This window comes from Protopterus annectens, chromosome 5.part0 (genome assembly GCF_019279795.1).
Source record: "Protopterus annectens isolate FY-2018-M chromosome 5.part0, PAN1.0, whole genome shotgun sequence".
In the NCBI taxonomy this organism is placed as follows: domain Eukaryota; kingdom Metazoa; phylum Chordata; order Ceratodontiformes; family Protopteridae; genus Protopterus; species Protopterus annectens.
In genome coordinates this window covers 165,964,138-165,984,887 of record NC_056735.1, presented here as the reverse complement: position 1 = coordinate 165,984,887, position 20,750 = coordinate 165,964,138, and positions in this window count along the sequence as shown.

Sequence of the window (20,750 nt, the reverse complement as noted above, 5' to 3'; positions counted from 1 at the left end):
TATGTATGTGTGTCTTTGTCCAGATTTCTTGCTCTAAAAGGTTGAGAGGTATGGGGAAGGGTCTAAGAGGGAGGTAGGGGTGCATGTGTGTGTAATACCTCTCAACTGTACAGATTTTCACAGATTGTCCAGATTTTTGCCTTATATTTTTGGTCTTTTCTTCATAAAAATTGTCTTTTTTTGAGAAATCACCAGGGTGATCTAAGGATTAAAGTTACTTTAACTAATGGCATGCATTTGAGTTTAGTTTCAGACTTGATATATTTTATTAAGTGCATTCTAATACTAATCTTGTTATCCTAGCAGGTTTCTAAGTTCATGAGAGAAATATTTATAATCTGGCAACCTTCTTAATTTATGAGGGCAATATTTGAAATGTGTCCTTAGTTTTTGGCCTTTGTCCCCCCATTATGACAGGCTTTGTCCTGACTTCTTGTGCTAAGAGGTTGAGTGGTATGGTGTTTGTGTGTGTGTGTGTGTGTGTGTGTGTGTGTGTGTGTGTGTGTGTGTGTGTGTGTGTGTGTGTGTGTATGTGTAAGATAGGTAGCATATCCCTCAACTGCCCAGGCTTTTGTAGAATGTCCAGATTTTTGCCCCATATTTTTGTTTTTTCCTTAAATAAAGATTGAAATTGCTAAATAATGACAGATATTTGAGGTTTAGACTTCATAGCCTTTAGAAAACTACATACTAACACAAATCCTGCTATTCTAGCAATTTTCTAAGTTCATGAGAGAAATATTTATATGTCCTTATTTATTTTAGACTTTGTCCAGATTACTTGCATTAAAAGGTTGAGGTGTGTGTGTGAGACAGAGAAATGCCCTAGTTAGGGTTAGCAGGTGGTTAGTAATTTGCTTAGGCTCAAGTCCTGTACCTTAGCTAAAGGAAACAAGAGCCTGAATCCTCTATCCAAAATGAGCAACTGTTTTGCTTAGCAAATGGTATCACTGTTGTATGTTTAGAGATTTAAAGCAGTGTTAGTAGCACAGCAGGTAGCATGCTTTTGCTTGATGCAGAAGGCTGTGGGTTCTATTCCCACAGCATGTAGATGGATTGCTAATACTGTGTTGGATTTTAAGAGGATGGGGTGCTGCAGTCCTGAGTATGTCCTCCTTTGGATAAGATGCCTAGTTACCATGAACTTGTTTAAGTTTGCCATCCATTCCCTATCACACTATTACCAACTTATCATTTTTAATGTAACATAGGCAATTTATTCTTCAAGGACAGTAGGCAGTGAATTTATAGATAAAATACTTAAATATAAAGTATTTTGCTAGCAGCAACCTTTTCAATGGTTGCAGTCAGATCTCTTTAATGTGGAATAATTCAGATATCTTTTACTTCTGCAGAGACTGTACATATTGACTGATATTGGTGGGTTGTAATGACAGAAGTTTGAGTGGCCTTTTATGGTTGAAATGTTCTGAATTGGGCAGGCTTGGCATTATTGGTTCATATGTTTTGTTTCTTTGCTTACTGGCTATAAATTTAAAACATGCTCTAACAAGTGGTATATTATACAAGGGATACAATTTAATTATTATATATTATAATTTAATACAATCAGGAAGATAAATCAAATACATTTTGCATGGTCCTAAAAATGTGTGAAAGGGGTCTATGATTTTAAAACAGCCCAAAGGTAAATTTAATCTGCCATGCATTTTCTTTGAATGTGGGTTTCAATGCTGTTTCAATGAATGTGAGTTTCAAAGTCATAGAAGTTTTAATGCTTAGTCTGTTTTTATTTTGAGACTGTATTGCTTTGTTTAGCAAATGTCTATTAGTGTTTGTGCTGGAAAATTTGAAATAAAAGTTTTAAATTAAATCCAATATCTGTAATCATTGTAGAAGTAAAGCAGAAAGCAGTATGTACACTGAGAGTTTTGAACAGTAATTATGGCAACTGGGGAGAAATAGCCAAATAATGGGACACTGGAATGGCTGCATGGGGGGGGGGGGGCTGGGGGGTTGACCCAAATGCAACATATGCGCACCACCACCAGTTTGATTACAAAAAAGCACTGCATTTATATATATATATATATATATATATATATATATATATATATATATATATATATACACATACATACACACACTCACACACACACACACACACACACACACACACACACACACAAAAACACATAGTAGCTCAACTGCTCATCTGAATGTTTTGTTGTTCATTGAAAACATGCATTATTTCACAGAACTGGATGAAAGCACATCACTCCTTAGTACATGATGTGTTCCAGAAGTCAGCCAGAGGACTATAAATTTCTCATCTTAATGCCTGTAGAGGACTCAGTATTCTAATCCATAGATTCTCATACTGTACCACAGTAAGCCTCCTTAAGAAATATAGAAAAGTCCAAAACATCTCCTAAATCAAAGTAATCTGACAAGGGGGATATTACTATGGGTGGTACAGTGGTGCAGCGGTTAATATTGTCACCTTACAGCAAGTGGTTCTCCAGTTCAATTCTCAGCTGGGGTGCCTTCTGTATGGAATCTGCATGTCCTCCCTGTGTTTGCTTTGGTTTCCTCCAGGTGCTCCTGTTTCCTCACACATTCCAAAGACATGTGTCTGGAGCAATTCTTCCTGGCCCTCTGCTGAAAATAGCCTCTGTCCTAGTCAGACTTTCCTGGTCAGCAAATAATAAATAAATAAATAGATACTTTAACATACCTCTCAATATCTTAGTGCAAAAAATCTGGACAAAGCCTAATATAATGGGGGGACAAAGGCCCACAAATAGGGGGGCAGATTTTAAATATTGCTCTTAGAAAGTAGATAGAATAATAGGTTTTGTGTTATCATGCATTTTCTGAAGGACATAAAGTCTGAAAGTCAGATGTGTGTTATTATTTAGTGTCTTCAGTCCTCAGTGATTTGCCAGAAAACCACACATTTTATAAGGAAGAGACCAAAAATATGAGACACAAATCTAGGCACATTCTGCGAAAATCTGGACAGTTGAGAGATGTTTGGGTAACCGCATATGAAGACAGCATGTGTTAAATTGTACAGAAACAGAGAGACCCTCAATACTAACACAAACACACACACACACACACACACACACACACACTCATTTAAAATAACCAAGATTAATATATTATATTTTACTAAGGATTTGATGTGAAATATACATATTTATTGAGTGTTTGCTTTACACATTTAATGTATTCCACATGAAAACAATACTGAATACTTAACAGTTTAAGTACACAACAATTCCAGGCCTACTTGAGCTGTCCCTGAAACAGGTCCAGGTGTCCTTGGGGAAGCAGGCCTCACCATTTGAAAGACTGAACATGTTGCCCTTTCTCAGTAACACAATCATGTTACGGTATTGCACACCTTATACAACCATAACAAATTGCAGTAAATTCTGCACACAGTTCTCATGTGTCTTGAATAACATAGTAACTCAACACCATTTTGCTGGATTTTATATAACATTATATTTGCTTCACATCAGAAGAAGTTTACAATTCTATCTAATCTGCTTTTGAAATGCATGCAACATGCCCTCCCCATTTCTACCTTTACCCTCATGTTTTCTTTACCCATGTCATGCCCTCTCAAACAACTCTGAGCAGTTTCTCTACCGAAGGAGTTTAGACGTTCTTATTCACCAAAATCTGTTACCTGATTCAGCTACCAGCAATATAGGACACAGGACAAACTGCATCACAACTAGGATTGCCAGACCTCTGGATCTTACTAAGTGGATTATTTCAGAAGCCCACAAGGTCTCAAGATGTTCACTTCTGACACCATTAGGAACACCTCCAGTATGACTGATTACTTTTATACAATTTAAAAGTAGAATCTGTGGTGAGCAGACAATCCCAAATGAAGTCACTTGAAAAGTTAGTCTGTTATGTCATTGGCTACTAGGGGATGACCCTTACTCTCTCTGAACACTGTATCTTTTGTGTGCAGCATTACAACATCAACTATTTAAATAACATGAAGTATTTTATAATTAGGGTCATAAAGATTTAATTCATTTATTTAGTTATTTTATTAATTTGGGTAGTGGACTGATCCACAAGGGACCCCTTTCAGCCACAGTCACTGAAAAGTATGCTGTGGCAAATAACAGAAGCAGTTAAGAGTCATACTATAACACAATTTAATACTATAATACAAGTAATGACATAATGTCAGCCTATTTATGTGAAAGTTACAGATTCATCTCTAGGAAGGGTAGCCATAAGAGTGTCACTGTAAAAAAAAAAAAAAAAGGTGGTGTTTATTCCTCCCCAGTATGTGCCTGGTTAGGGCAGTTGCAGTACTCCTTGTCTTCATGCAAGGGTACAGAAATGAACCACCAGATTTATATAAGACTTACTAGGCATATCCTATGGCTATAATTCCAAATGCACGAGCTATAACTACTAGAAAAATGTTAAGACTAGGGCTGATATGATCAAATATATAAATATGTTCATAGCCTGGGAGGAAAAGACCAGTCTGACTTATTTCAGAACAGACACAACTAAATTACCTGAAGGCAGAAAATGTAGCTAAAGTTGAGTTGCTGTAGGAAACACAAAGGGAAGTGTAACATCACAGTCCATGGTGCTCCCTCCAGCTAGAGCTAGTCCAGCAGACTTCAACAGGGAAAAGGTAAGACAAGCCAAAAGACAGATACATTTACTTACCCACATTCAACCTCAGGAAGTAATCACAAGACCCCTGTTTCCTGCAATGCAACCATCTTTATGCTTTAATATAGTCTGAAAAAAAATGTACGTTATCCATGCAGAGATGTGAAATCTCCACCAAAAATGGCAATCCTTTATGCCCTTCATCTCATAGTGCTCACTTACAGGTCATACTTATATTACTCTGTCTATTTTTAAGCAGTTGCCCAGTTATATAATTGCTGCATTCATCTGCATGGTACCATTAGGTTTAGATTATAGCAGCAGCATAAATGTTGAGGGCTCCTGCCTAGTAGAATAAATGAGCACTTTCATCACAATGGTTTCTAGCTCTTTATAACAGTTGTATGAGTTGATTTTTATTTGTTTTTCCTGCAGAATAAGATGTGCTGAATTAAAATATGAATGAGAGTAGCAAAAGCTTCTCATACTTGTCCTTAATGGAAACTACCGAACACGGTGCAGATGTAGTCACCTTTAGTTTCAGTATTTGGCTTAATATCAGTTTACCTTTTAATGATTTATGTTGGCAGCCTAGGCTTGTGCACTAACACACATTCTTCTCCAATCGTTGTGCAAAATAACCCTGACTGACTTTTTCCTCTATTTATTCTACTAATGTATTTCTCTTTCCAAGAAATGAAGTGCAAAACCCTTTGCTACTGTAATTTAGAGAGAGAATAAAGCATCAGTAGACACATTGGATTATCAGGCTTATTAACACAGCCACGTTTTGAATTCTCACCTCAGTGCAGCAAGAAGCTTTTATTAAATAACATGCAGACATGGAATCATAGAAGCCTATAGCAAACATCAACCACATGGCTCACACAATCTGCTGTTGTTTTTCAAGCCACATCTAATCAATGCCCTACTGCTTGCCTCACTTGTACTTTACCCTTTTGTTCAGTCTATACTTCATATGTGTTTAATAAGCGTACACTTTTAAAATGCTGCAACTGTTCTGGTTTTTCATTTTGGCTCTGTCCAGTTAGAGTTTCTGCATTACATAGCTCAGTAATTAATAATTAGTGCTTCCACTTTTCATGGAGTCAGACATGTAAATGAGAAATCCTGTTATTACTATTACTTCTGCTGTTGCTATTATACTACCGTCTTCCTTGTGATACTTCTCTGAATATCTTCATTTTTTGACACTCTACTGTCATGCTATTTAATTCTGCAGCTCATCAGAAATTGTTCACTTTTTTCATTCCTGCTTTGAAAACACAGTTATCTGACTTCTGTCTGATTCATTATTTCTGATTTTCTATGACCAAACTACAATATCTTATTTTTTGCCAGTTCATTTGTTTGTTTTTGAATAGCGGGGGAAATGTTACATCACAGTTCGTAGTGCTCCCTACAACTAAGGCTGAGACATATATATATATATATATATATATATATATATATATATATATATATATATATATATATATATTTTTTTTTTTTGTCTTGATGGTTCTCCCTCGATTTTAGGGTTCCTCATCCCCATGAGTGCAGACTATCATGGTATCCTGAAACAGGTATTATAATTCCTCCATTCAGGCTTTCTTTTTTGCTACTGACAAATATATGAAATAAAATCAGGTTCATTTCCAGCCTGCAGTGTGATTGCCTACCTAGTCTCTCTCCATGTTAACAATGCATGGCACTTGTAGATAATTAATTCATTAATTTATACCATCTTAAGTTCCACACAGCCTGCTTTGCTCGTTTACTATTCACTGATGTATAACATTGACAACAGCCTTATTAAAAGCGAGACACAGGATTTCTGCTGGCCATCTTTGGTTCTTTAGTTTATATACACATTCAAAAATCTCACCAGATTAGGCAGGCATGAACGTTACCCTGATGCTACCATATTGCTAGAAATTTTCAAGTCCCAGCATAGCAGGGCATTCTATCTACTCCTGAAGATCGGATCTCAGATGAAGAGTTTCTTATTTTAGACAATGGAGATATGAATTTGTTCTATCAGGCATGCCTGACATTCTAAGCAACAGAGAGCAAGTTGAATCAGGCCATCAGAGATGCTCTTATTTTTTTCATGATGTTCTTTGATGTTCTGGGGTGAATCTGTCTGGAGCCATTTTTTTGTAATTATCTTTTTCTGTTGTAAAAGTAAAGCCAGTTATGAAGCTCTTAATGTCCTTAGCAGTTTTGGTAACTGTGAGTTTTCCACACTTAATTTCCTCCTGTAATCTTAAATTCAAAGTGAACTATCTATGAACACAGAAATGATTAATAGTCCAGGATAATAAACACAGCTGCTCACATAGTATGGTGGGAGACAGAAAACACTTTTTCTTTTTTTAAATCATAGCTTCTTCCAAACAACCATAAAATATCTGAAGAAACCCCTTTAAAGTATTTGGGATAAAAGCACTAAACCAGGTTTGTATTATATATATATTTTTTATTTTTAAGAAAAGTGAAGTATTATGTCATATTTTTAGCTTCTTTCCTGGTTCTTCTCTAAAGTGCCTGGGTGTTCGTTCCCTTGGGAAACATTTCTTGGTGACATCTGGTTATTTGGAAGAAGCTGTGATTTAAAAGAAGATTTAAAAGAACAAAAAGTGTTTTCCATCTCCCACCATACTACGTGGGCTCCTTTGTTTACTGAGTTTCCCTTTGGGCTTCACAAACACATGCTCAGTCCTGTGTTTCTAATATTCCAAGATAGTTGCTCTGGTTCCTGAGCCTTTGACCAACAGTCATGAGCCTTTGACCAACATAGAAACCCATTTAGTATGCTAATAAATGAAAACTGTATAACTGGTAACTGGGAGAGGCTTCCCGTATAAAATATTGATGCACAGTTGATAGAGAACCTACTGTCTGGGTCTAAATGGATCCACAGTGTTGTTTTCCAAAATCCCACCCACAAACTTCCAAACAAGCCTTTTTGCAAAGAGTAATCCTTCTTGGATCCATATGTGGGGCAAGTCCCTCCTACCACTTGAACTTATATATACTAACTTCAGGGTCACATAGCAATGGGCAAATGAGAAAATACTTATTAAAGCACACAATACCTTCACTCAGACATCATTCCACAGTGCCTATATCTCTGGGCTTCAATCTTCAGTAAAGAGTCACTTTAATCACTTGAGTGTTAGCAGTTAAAACCCAAATGGACTGGTCCCCGGTTGACTGTAAAAAGACCCTGGGAGAGTGAAAATGTAATAAATGGTCTTCCAAATGGTAGGAGCATGCTAGCCGACAGAATACCAGAGACCCTTAAGCTATTTTAAGGGATCTCTGCATTTCACCATTTGAGTTGCCTATTGCCTGAATAAAGACGACACTTTTGCCAGTATAAATAGAATCCTCATTCTTAGAATTTCAGTATTCTTCAGACTTATCTTACCAGATGATTTCTAAACAAAATGAAAAAAGTAATCACCTGAAACCAGGACAGAGTGAAAGATTTATGAACACTCAGAACTGTTGCAAATTGATGGGGCAGATACAAATCCCAAACTCTTGATGTTGACATAATGTCATTTTTTGGATGCTCTAATGCTGATAAGTGACTTAAATAACAACAGAAACTGGGAAGAGCTTAGTACCCAAAGGAGGTTTTCATCCAGAGCTTTTTGGTACCAGAATCATCCCACATGCAGATGGTACAGATGGTTGTATACAGAATACCAGTTCCCAGAAATAAGTGACCACCATTCAATACAAGCTTATCATTTCCAGATGTGGATGCACAGCTGATCAATGTGTCACATGATTAATTAGCAATAGTGGGAACCATTATCCAACAGCCTGATTGGTGTTTGGAGGAGTGCAAGATTACTATTTGTAAACCACATACCTTTAATGAAAAAAAAAAAAAGATTTTAAATTTTTATGACTTTGAAATATTCAACCACAGATGATATTGTTCCCAATAAGGACTTTGGAAGTGGCTACCTCTTGAAATTCATGAAAAATATTTTAGATGAACTGTTTAACATAAAACATCTTATGTTTTGTAACAACTCTTCAATATTCGAAGGTGAAGGCATTATATCAACATCTGGCTGCATGAACTATCTTAAAAGAAGAGGATTTTTCTAAAAAGTCTGAGATATATGGAGAAGGTTAATTTAAAGTCAGTAAGCATTTGAAAGGTGAGGGCCTGCATTGGCAAGTCATGTAATTTGGGGAATGAACTGCTGAAAATCCATATTTACATATTCTAAGTCTGAGGTTGCCATTTCTAAACATATTCCCTTTTCTCTGAGGTAGGTTGATCTTGGAGGTGGCATATAAACGTTTGAGGGAGAGTTTAAAGGAGAAGGGCAATGTTTGGTATTCACACTTTTCATGCATTTTCTGAACTCAGCATTTCAAATCCTGACATTTCAATAGCCCTTATATTCAAATCTGAAACATTTTGTCATTTGTAAAAGATGCTGTAGCCACTGCTAAGAAAAGACTGTGGAGGACTAAGCAAATTAAAAGCACTATTTTGTTTCCACTTAAACATTGTGTATATCTGAGCACTGGGATGTTGATGTATGTGTAGAGGGTGTGCTAACAAGAGCTAGATTTGTGGTGGAAAAATGTAGTGAATTCTATAAGTGTTAGATATAACACTAGAGTATCAACTAGCCTTAATAAACCTTGCAGGCTCAGATCTCTTGATGAAACATTAGTGCTCTTGAAGAGTCATCCATATGCTCCAAAGCATTAACAGCTCAGCCCCGCAACAGTACCGTATTACTGTTATCTACTTTACTAGGTTATTTGTATGGTGAGCATGAGACTTGGTGATTTGTATAAATGACAAAGCAACAGCGCAGCACACCCACAGGATAAATGCTCCGTTCCAAAAAAAGAAATAAAATGTATCCAGAACTATAGCAAAGGTAGCGGAACAAACAAGTAAACTCGAAGCTCTTCAAAAATAAGTAAATAGTTTATTTATAGTATCCAGTAAGCGCTTTCACTAAAAAGCTTCATCAGACTGTTACAATAAATTTTTTAAGAATGTCTTATATATAAATTCAAAAATTTCAGAGCCAATAACAATAGTATGTGCATTAAGGGAATCAGTTCTTAAAGGCACAACGCATCTTTCCCAAGTAAATATATATAAAGGCTCAGTGAGGCATTGACAATTGCATAAAATAAATAATGAATAAAAACATAATAAATAAAAAATACTTTAACTATAAATACATTTGGTTATTTCATGATTCTGCGTTTCCTAAGAAAGGGTATAACTCTAGCCCTTTCGTTCAAACCATGTCCCCTGTCTGCCCTGAGTATGATAATCCAGTTATTCTCTTTGTACTCTGATTCCTAATGTCCCCTTCCCGTATGCTAGATTGAACTAGTTCTATTACCATAAATAAAAAGCAATGTTCAAAGCCTTCACTAGAAACGTTTTTGGCTAAGGCGTTGTGACTTGACTTTTTTCTAATATGATAGATATGTTCCTGAATTCGGTCTCTCAGGACCCTATTGGTTTTTCCAATGTAAAATGATTGGCAAAGTTGGCAAACTGCCAGATAGACTAAATTAGAACTTTTACATGTGGCTTCTATATTAAAAATAAAGTTCCTTTTTAAATCAGGATGAAAAAAAGTGTTTGATGTATCAATATAAGAACAAAAATTGCAAGTAGCGCATGGTCGCATAGATCCAACCTGATTTATTGTAGGGTAATTAAGTTGTTTATAACATAATAATCTCTTCAGATTTTTTCTATTTTTGTAAGTAAATCTAGGTTGGTTACTTTACTTTACGTGGGAATATAGCAGCACCATATGTTGGGCCTCAGAACACTACAACTTCTTGTCCATCTATAGGTAAATCTAATATAACAAAGGTTCCTTTATTTTATACCATAGACAATAAAGAGCTCATAGATATTTTTAATAAGTATTGGTCCATACTTTTAGTGGATGACAATATAAAAAAATTGTTGGTAACCAACCTAGATTTACTTACAAAAATGGAAAAAATCTGAAGAGATTATTATGTTATAAACAACTTAATTACCCTACAATAAATCAGGTTGGATCTATGCGACCGTATGCTACTTGCAATTTTTGTTCTTATATTGATACATCAAACACTTTTTTTCATCCTGATTTAAAAAGGAACTTTATTTTTAATATAGAAGCCACATGTAAAAGTTCTAATTTAGTCTCTCTGGCAGTTTGCCAACTTTGCCAATCATTTTACGTTGGAAAAACCAATAGGGTCCTGAGAGACAGAATTCAGGAACATATCTATCATATTAGAAAAAAGTCAAGTCACAACGCCTTAGCCAAACACGTTTCTAGTGAAGGCTTTGAACATTGCTTTTTATTTATGGTAATAGAACTAGTTCAATCTAGCATACGGGAAGGGGACATTAGGAATCAGAGTACAAAGAGAATAACTGGATTATCATACTCAGGGCAGACAGGGGACATGGTTTGAATGAAAGGGCTAGTATTAAGTTAAGCCCTTTCTTAGGAAACGCAGAATCATGAAATAACCAAATGTATTTATAGTTAAAGTATTTTTTATTTATTATGTTTTTATTCATTATTTATTTTATGCAATTGTCAATGCCTCACTGAGCCTTTATATATATTTACATGGGAAAGATGCGTTGTGCCTTTAAGAACTGATTACCTTAATGCACATACTATTGTTATTGGCTCTGAAATTTTTGAATTTATATATAAGACATTCTTAAAAAATTTATTGTAACAGTCTGATGAAGCTTTTTAGCGAAAGCGCTTACTGGATACTATAAATAAACTATTTACTGATTTTTAAAGAGCTTCGGGTTTACTTGTTTGCTCTGCTACCTTTGCTATAGTTCTGGATACATTTTATTTGTATAAATGAGTTGCAAGTGCATTGGTAATGTGACTTACTTATTTTGGTACTTATTAATGTCATTAATTGTAGATGTTTTGTGAATTATGCTTAAGAGATGAAGTCTTTAAAATGAAGTATGATTTCTGGAAAACTCAGGGATACAGGTTTTCTTTTCATAATACTATTATTTCTTCAATCATGTCTTTAGTTTTATGAAAGCAGTTATCATTATTAAATAGTGCTAGATTTGCATAGTAGTTGTCCTTCCCAAACTAAGGTCACTATCTTTCTTACTATAGTCCAGTGTTGTTACATACCAGGTTATTTTCCCCCTGTGTGAATATACCTGTATCATAGCACCACAGCTGTACTGAGGTGTAAGTGTCTTTGTATCCTTTTTGTGTTTATATGCAAGACATACTTCATGTATATTTATTTAAATTGTATTTTATTGTTTGCTTATACCTGCATTACATGGGATAATTCCATCAGAACTACTCATTGTCAATAGGTTCCGTCAAGTTAGAATGTGTGCATGTTATACAGGAATTTTTGATTTTGTTTAAGCCACCAAGTGCTGAGTTTGCACTTCTTATACGAAGTCCAGCTATTGGATTTGTTATGGGAATTGATGCTGTCTCAGTGGTTGACACCTCCCAGTTAAAAAATTAAAACTAAAAAGGGATAACAAACCTAAAAATTAGCCAGGGAGTAACTAACTCTCAGCCCACAGAAAAAACAAAAACAGCAGTGCTAAAAATTCTTCTACTCGAAAGATGGTTCAGTATTAGATTTCCATTTCCTAGAAATACATTTCCTAGCATTTGCTGAAACAAACTGCGCTGATAGAAACTAAAGTAAAGGAACTAAGGATTACACCCAAGATATGGGGCAACAGTCCATGGAAGAAAATATTATCTCTCATTGAGACATTAAATTTGAACTCAGGCGCTTCATAATTGTAAAGGAAGAAAGAAGACAGGAAGCTATTCTCTTTCTTTTAAATGACATCATCTTGATTAGTTTGGATAATTTTGTAATTCATTTTCAGGCCAGTGTAAGTTTTGTACATAGGTAGTTATCTTGTTATAATTATTAGACATTACTTAATAAGTTACATGATATATCTTAATGAAAAATCAATAAAAACTTTTTTGAGCAAAAAAAAAGAAAAAACAAAAACAGACCAGTTTGGTGCACATCCATCAGAAATGGGTCCTGTGCAGGTGGGAATCAGGGGAAGTGGAATAAATCTGTGGTAGATTTGCATCCATACTCTATTATTTCTATATACTAACTCAGTGGTCACACAACAGCTAGGAAAGATGAGAATCCCTTAAGCAGCACACGGTGGTCTCACAGTGAAACTTCAGTGTCTATGATACAATAAAATGACCTACAAGCCAGTGTAAATTCCAGTTTGAAAATTTGTGGTCAGGCAGTTAGAATCAAACCACAACAGTTGTTAAATGCAATGGATATAGCTGCTCTGACAAGAATGGGTTGGGAGGGTGGCCTAATGGTTAAGGTGTTTGCCTTACAAACACAAGGTACAGGGTTTGAATCTCACAAAGGATAATTGTCTAGGCTTAAAATGGCTCACAAGGGCAGTTAGCCTAATACTAATACTAATACTAATCTAATGCAATTAAGGTAGTACTGAAAGGAGTGGTTAAAGCTAGCAATAGGGACCTTGATGTAAATGCTACATGCATTAAAAATAGCACAAGAAATCACTGATTTTATTTGTTAGATTAATGCTTCCTCTAAGGCGTCTCAAAGAGAAGTAAAGACTGAGACATATCCACTAATAACAGCCACTTTATTCACTGTGTACACCTCACATATCTGCTTGTGATTTAAAAATTATCACACTAAAAGCATTTCACCTTGTTTTACAGAGACACAGACTAGTCCTACAAAACCAGACTAATCACTGTTTAATGTGACACTGGGGTCAGACATTTCATCCACAGACAGCCCCTATATCCAGTAATTATAACCACAATGTTGATTTTTTACCATAGATGTCTGTAATATAGTAGCAATAATAATAACAATAATAATAATAATAATAATAATAATAACTACAATAATGTACTTCATGTCTCTTGAGCGCAAATGCACACAGTAGCCACAGTTAAGTATTCCAACTTACTTCACACAAATTCACACTAGTCCTGCAAAGCCAGATTCATGACTATTTAAATTAAGCAAACAGAAAATAAATTACTTTCATTCACAGTTAGGCCCCACCCCTACCCAGCAGTTAAATGAGTCCACCTCAGACATCTGATTGTGATAAATATATGCATATGCATATATATATATGATTTCCCTTCTACTTGTCAAACATGTGCTTTATCAAATTATGAATTAAGTGACTGCTGTGCTGAATCCATAATAGGTCAAATTCCGCACATTATAGGATCTGTTTAACATAACTGGGGGCAATGGGGTTTAGGACATGATTCCTTCTCCCCACTGTTGTGTAATCTCAGAGTTGGTATATGTAAGTACCAGGGGCAATGTGTGGAGCTAAAAAAAGTTTTTTTTTTTCTGTTTTAGTCAAGTCAGCTCCATATGTAGTTGATTGCTTTTTTGCTAACCATTTTAGTGTCAACAAGATGAGTTTGGACCCCTTCAATGTCAAGCTTTTTTAACATATACCACTAGAGTCATATAAATATATGTGCATATGTGTGTGAGTGTGTGTGTGTGTGTGTGTGTGTGTGTGTGTGTGTGTGTGTGTGTGTGCATGTGTGTGTCTATATGTCTATGCATAGACATAAACTATACATTTTGACAAGGACACAACAGAAACTGATTATAAGGAATATGCACAGGAACAGCCCCATACAATATTTCCATGGAAGAGAAAATCCCCATAGTAATTTATTTTTATTTTATTTATTTATAAAATGGTAACAAGGTAGATGAGCAGGTCTACAGACCCTTTTCAGTCACAACCCGGGTATAAACATACAGCAACAAATATATATAAACACAGTGCAGTAATCAAGCCAAGTGCAGAAATTTGAATTAAGTGCATAGAAATGTTTAATATTTACAAAATTTACAAATCAATAGTCATAAAATTAATAGTTTGCAAATGAGTTAACTGTAAACATTAGCCAGTGTTTTGAAAGCAGGTGCACCTGGATGCTTTCTCCAAACATTACCTAATATTCTTTTTGAATGTGGACAGATTTTTAAGTTTTTTTATGTCGGTAGGTAGCTGGTTTCATATTACTACTGGAATCCATTCACTAAACTAATATAATGTTAGATCTGTGTGGATATAGTCTCTTGTGCAGGTGTGTGTAGAGGCACTGTGGTTTTTTTTTGTTTGTTTTGTTTTTTTGCAAAAATTAGGAGATCATATAGGGTTAGGTCTTTAATGGCTCAAAAATCACATAATTTGGGAATTATACAAAGAATATAAATATTTACAGTTTTATATGAAGGTGCTCAGCTTTAAAGCCACATAGTTCTGGTTGTTCTAAAGTCAGCCCAAACAGGATGAGGATATTATTTTTAAAAATCCAGTAAGAAATGTTAAGCCTGCTTTGGTAAAAGGTGACTATTAAATGCATTTGAGGATTATTGCTTTCCTTTCTTATGAGGACGTTTTGTTCTTATACTCTGCTAATCACTTCCCTCTGCTCCCAGAGCTTCCTAATGTGTTGACTGTTCACGGGCCTTTCACACATGGTTTCAACTCTCCTGTTTACATCACGGGTCTTAAAGGACCTGCTGTTCCTATTGCTTTCCTCTACCCTGTTAACCTCTACTGCTCTCTATATTTATGTATGTATTGTACGGTTTTAGTATGTATTGTACGGTTTTAGTATGTATTGTACGGTTTTAGTATGTATTGTACGGTTTTAGTATATATTGTATGGTTTTAGTATGTATTGTACAGTTTTAGTATGTATTGTACGGTTTTAGTATGTATTGTACGGTTTTAGTATGTTGTCTTTTGTTTATTGCATCTGTCACTATCGTATCTTGTACTATGTATGCTTAGCTTTGATTCAACTTGCTCATAATAATTAATTTTGGTCATGTAAATTACTCTTTTGTATTCCTCTATTATTTGTATTACCTTTGGAGCTTTTCTCCTCAGGTCTCCGCTGAAAAAGGGCTTTTGTGTAGTCGGACTGACCCAGTTAACAAATATCAAATAAATAAATAAAATTATGCCTGTGTGGGCTTTATTGAGTCTCTCATTTCCTCCCATATCCCAGCAACATGCCAAGAAATGATATGACAATACTGTAAACAGGTCTATATCAGAACATCAAAGTTTTAAAACTTTGAATGTTCTAATATCGACCTGTTTTAATCAAACGCTAAAAATAGCGAAGCTGCAGAATGCCAAATTCTTTCCTAGGGAAAGAATTTGGTTGGCCAGTTCTGTGGCTTAGCTATTTTCAGTGCTGTGGTGGAGATTTACAGGTTAGGTTCAGGTAAGTGTGCGATTGTGTGGTTGTTAGAATTAGGGTGTGGGTTAGGTGAGTTAGGGTTAGGGCGAGGATTAGGTGAGTTAGGGTTAGGGCGTGGGTTAGGTGAATTAGGTTTAGAGGTGGCTAAGTGAGTTAGGGTTAGGGCGTGGGTTATGTGAGTGTGCAATAGTGACGGACCTTAGGGTTAGGGTTTGGGTTAAGGTAACTGGATAGATAGTAGTGTATGTATAGTTTAGTGTAGGGTTAGTTGTAGGATTATAAGTGTATGTGTGTGTGTGTGTGTATTGATGTTTTTTAGGTGTGCTTGTGTTGTGTGTATGTGTTTCGGAATAGCAAATTTTTTCCCCAAGGAAAAAATTTGCTGTTCTGAATGTTCGATATTATGTGGTTTAGATATTTTAGGTTCGATGAAATAGCGTTCGCTATTTTTATCTTTCGATAACGTGATATAAATGCCTGTAAACTGCGTGTGTGTGTGTGTGTGTGTGTGTGTGTGTGTGTGTGTGTGTGTGTGTGTGTGTGTGTGTGTGTGTGTCAGCTCGTGCATGTATATTCTGAAACAGATTTGTGTCTCATGCATAACTGTTTCTTTGTTTTCTGCCTGTTGATCACCAGGAAATGTTCCTGCTCTATCCTGACCCTGAATTTAGGATGTTAAATGTTTGAAATTCACCCAGTCAGCCTAAATAAAAAGATAATGATTGTCTGAATGCAATCATAAACATGAGATTACTGTCATTGGCTTATAAAAGTCTTCATGAAACTGCTCATTCTTAGAAAAAATGCAAATATAATTTGAATAGTGGAGCTAAGCATAACTTGTAGACTTAGGTTTTGCAGTTAAACAAGAAAGTTTATTCAGTTCAAGCTGAAGAAGGTTTTCAGTTCAAAATTAACATGATAACAACTATCCAACCAAATGGGAGAGCACCAGCCAAAATAACTGTGACAAAAAAAAAATAATAAAAGAGAAGGTAATGAATACAAGCAGAACAGTTTAATAGTCATTTCACTGTTGCTGTAGACCACAGACACCAGTGGTGAGACGCAGTCGGGCTACACTGAGGACAGTCCAGCCCAGTCGACAGTCTCACCGGGAGCAGCGGGAGGGTGCAGCAGCAGTTAACTCCCACAATCTCGGGACATGTCGAGAGCTGCTGATGCAGGCTAAAACAGTCTCCTCCAGGGAGGGGTCCGACCTTCCCTGCTGCCTTCCTGGTCAACCTAAAGCTGGTCACAGTACACTGCCACAGAGAAAATGTGCCTGACACCAAGAGCTGCTACCCCACCCCCCTGGAGGGGGAGAGGGACTTACCTTCCTGGGCAGCCAATGTGGCCACCTAGATGAATCATCTGGGTCAACTGTGCGGACCCCACCCATTTACCTCTGAACAGTTTCATTGCCAGAAAGGCCATGGAGAAGGTGGCTGCCCAGGACAGCAGCTCTCGCCATGCCCTGGAGTCATGGGAGATCAACACTGCAACACCCTTCCCCACCCTTGAGGCAGGTTGCAGGGGCTAGGGCTCCTGGCAGGACTGTCAAGAGGACTGTCCTCAGTTTAGCCTGACCATGTCCCAGCGCCAGGCTGGAGGGCTCCCCACAGGTTGCCAGGGTCCACAGTGACATCACTGAAATGACTGTTTGCTATTCACTGCCTTCCATTTTATTATTTTTGTTTTTTGTCAACATTAACATAACAAATTCTTTTTCAAGTCAATAGTAGAAACAGGTCATAACTTGAATTGCAAAATCAAATAGTTCTTTATGGTTTGGTGACTAACACCACAGAGTTATTTCATGCATTCTGAACTTCTTCACTAACGTCTTGGACCAACATTTTTTGTATTTCCTTGTACATAGTCTATCTGCAGTCTTCATGGATCCTAAGGCACTTCAGCTTGAATCTTTCTTCCAGTTTTGTAACTATATCCTGTTTAATTTTAGTTAGTCCTTCCTGTTACTTTGGAGAAGACATCTTTATTTTTAGCAAAATTATTTCCTCTCCTTCATTTGGTGGATTAACAAGGTTTTTAGTTATTTGTACTTCTGGATCATGTTTCAGAGTCTGGTATAACCTGTCACTTGGCAAGCTACCAAAACTCTTCTACCTTTCTATGGTTTTAATAAAGTGATATGATATATGTGTTCAGGATTTCAGTTGCCTGGATATCTGAATATATAGTTTATGTCTCCTGCTTTCTCAATTTATATGTTCCGTGTCATTCGCAAAAAAAAAAAAAAAAACTAATTCTGTACTATGCAGGTAAGGGTAAATATGTTGTCACTAGTATGGACTATCCTAACTGTAACACTCTTTACTGTAACTGTACCTTGGAGCTTCTTGCCCTTGCTTCACGTAATCTCTCACTATAGGCAATGTCATTCTTTCCTGCGTTTCTGTGCCCTGTGACACCTCTTAAATAGATTTTTTATTGTTCCTATGTCTCTTTTTACAAGTCCAATAAATTGCTAGGACATCTTCCATACAGAAGCTCAAATGAATTAAAACCAATAGAAAACTAGGGTACTTTCCTGATTGCAAACATCTGAATAGCATCCTTTTCATCCATCTGCTCAATCTGTTCTTCAAGGTTTTATTGAAATGGTCAACCAATCTATCCATTTGTGGTTGATACCCTGATGTTTTAAGGTGTGATATCTGACAGAGCTCTTTCTTAAGTGTAAACATGAAAAGGCCCACTGAGCCCTTAGAACTTCCTTAGGGGAATCTCCACTGTATTGAATACAAGCATCCCCTTTCTTGAAATACATTTAGCAAAGATCCTGTACAATGGTATAGCAGTGACATAATGGGTGTCATACTATAGGATTACCAAATATAATATTATATTATATATAAAGTTGAGATCCCTCATCAAAACCTCTAAAACCAGCTATGAAGGCAGAATTGCAGCAGACACTAAAAACAACCACAAAGCCTTCTATAGTTACATCAAGAATTTCCATGGCAATACCCAGGTTTGCTCTGAGTTACTGCACAATGGTACCTCCTATACTGAGCCAACAGATATTGCCAACATACTGGCCGGCAGATCCAGTGCCAACTTTACCCCTCTCTTCCCCCCAAAGGATCAATCACAATCCCAGAGGAATGCCAGGCACCTAGCATTACTGCAGCACAGGTTAAAGCTGCATTGTCCAAGGCCAAGAATACAGCTTCCATGGGACCCGACAATATTTATTTATTTATTTTATTTATTTATTTTACATTTGTTGACCGGGCTAGTCTAGCTGGATACATGTCCATTTTCAGTAGAGGCCCGGGGAGAAAAGCTCCACAAAAAGACAGTAGATATTACACTTGTTATACAAAAGGAAAAATGTACAAATGGGCAGTTGTATATAATTACTTTGTAAGGAAAATAAAGAAGTTCGAATTGGTGCCCTTTTTTTTTTTTTTTCTCACTCTCAGTGAAATAGATAGTTAGAGAATAGAAAAACAAAAGAACTGTAGAAAGCTAGTGAAGATTAGAAAGTCAAGGAAAAGGTAGTGGAGAAAAAAAGTTCCCTGGAACTACAAAGTGAACTGGCACCACATCTGTGTGCCCTGTTCAATCACAGCCTCACCTCAGGCTTTGTCCCTACCGAATGGCACACTGCTACAGTCATCACTCTCCATAAATGGGGACCGAATACAGACCCTGGGAATTAATGCCCCATTAGCCTGATGCGTCTGATATGTAAGACTATGGACTGCATCATCATGGACCTAATTAACAAGGATATAGGGAATCTCCAAACTCTAGAGATTGTGCAATTTGGTTTTGTGAAAGGTAGATCATGCCTGCTCAACCTGGTTGACTTCTTTGAGTCAGTCACCAGAGCTGTGGATGAGGGCAAGGGAGTTCATACAGCCTACCTCAATCTGGGCAAGGCCTTTGATACCATTCCCCACTCAGGAGTTATTGAAAAACTCACCAAACTAGGCATCAACCCCTATATCACTAGGTGGGCTGCAAATTGGCTCACAGATAGAACCCGCAGTGTGAAAGTAGCGGACACCAAGTCAGAATGCCTACCAGTGACGAGTGGAGTCTTACAGGGATCGGTCCTGAGTCCTCTCCTGCTTGGCATCTACTTTTCAGAAGTCCAGGCCAACACAGAGGGACTCTGGCTGATCAAGTTCACAGATGACTGCAAGCTGGGAGCCATTATTAACTCCCCAAGTGATGCAGACATCCTACAGAAAGGCCTCACTGAGACCAATGACTGGTGTCGAAACCATGGCCTTAAGCTTAATGCCAAAAAATGCGCAATCATCCCCTTTGGGAAAAACTCAGTTCTCACTAATTACCACATCGATGGGAGCCCACTGAACACTGAAGGTGTTATAAGACATCTGGGGACACAAGTTGACAGCAACCTCTCCTTTGACCACCACATTGCCACTGTGGTCAGAAAGTCCTTCTGTGTGGCACATCTCATTACCAAGGGTTTTGCATCCAGGAAGAAAGAGGTCATCATCTCTGTTTACTTTTCCCTCATTAGGACAATCATTGAGTGTAATGCCCCATTTGGCATGTAACTCACTATACAAATGCAACAGCTGGAAAGGCCACAAAAGTACCTCAAGAAGAGGATCCTAGGCCTTAAACACATGTCCTACATGGACAGACTCAAACAACTCCAGTTTTTCTCTGTCTCATATCATCTACTAAGAAGCGTTCTCTGCTTGACTTACAAAGCCATGTCTAACCCAGCTCTGTTAGAAATGCTGCATCTAAAGAAATCCCATTCCCTCCACA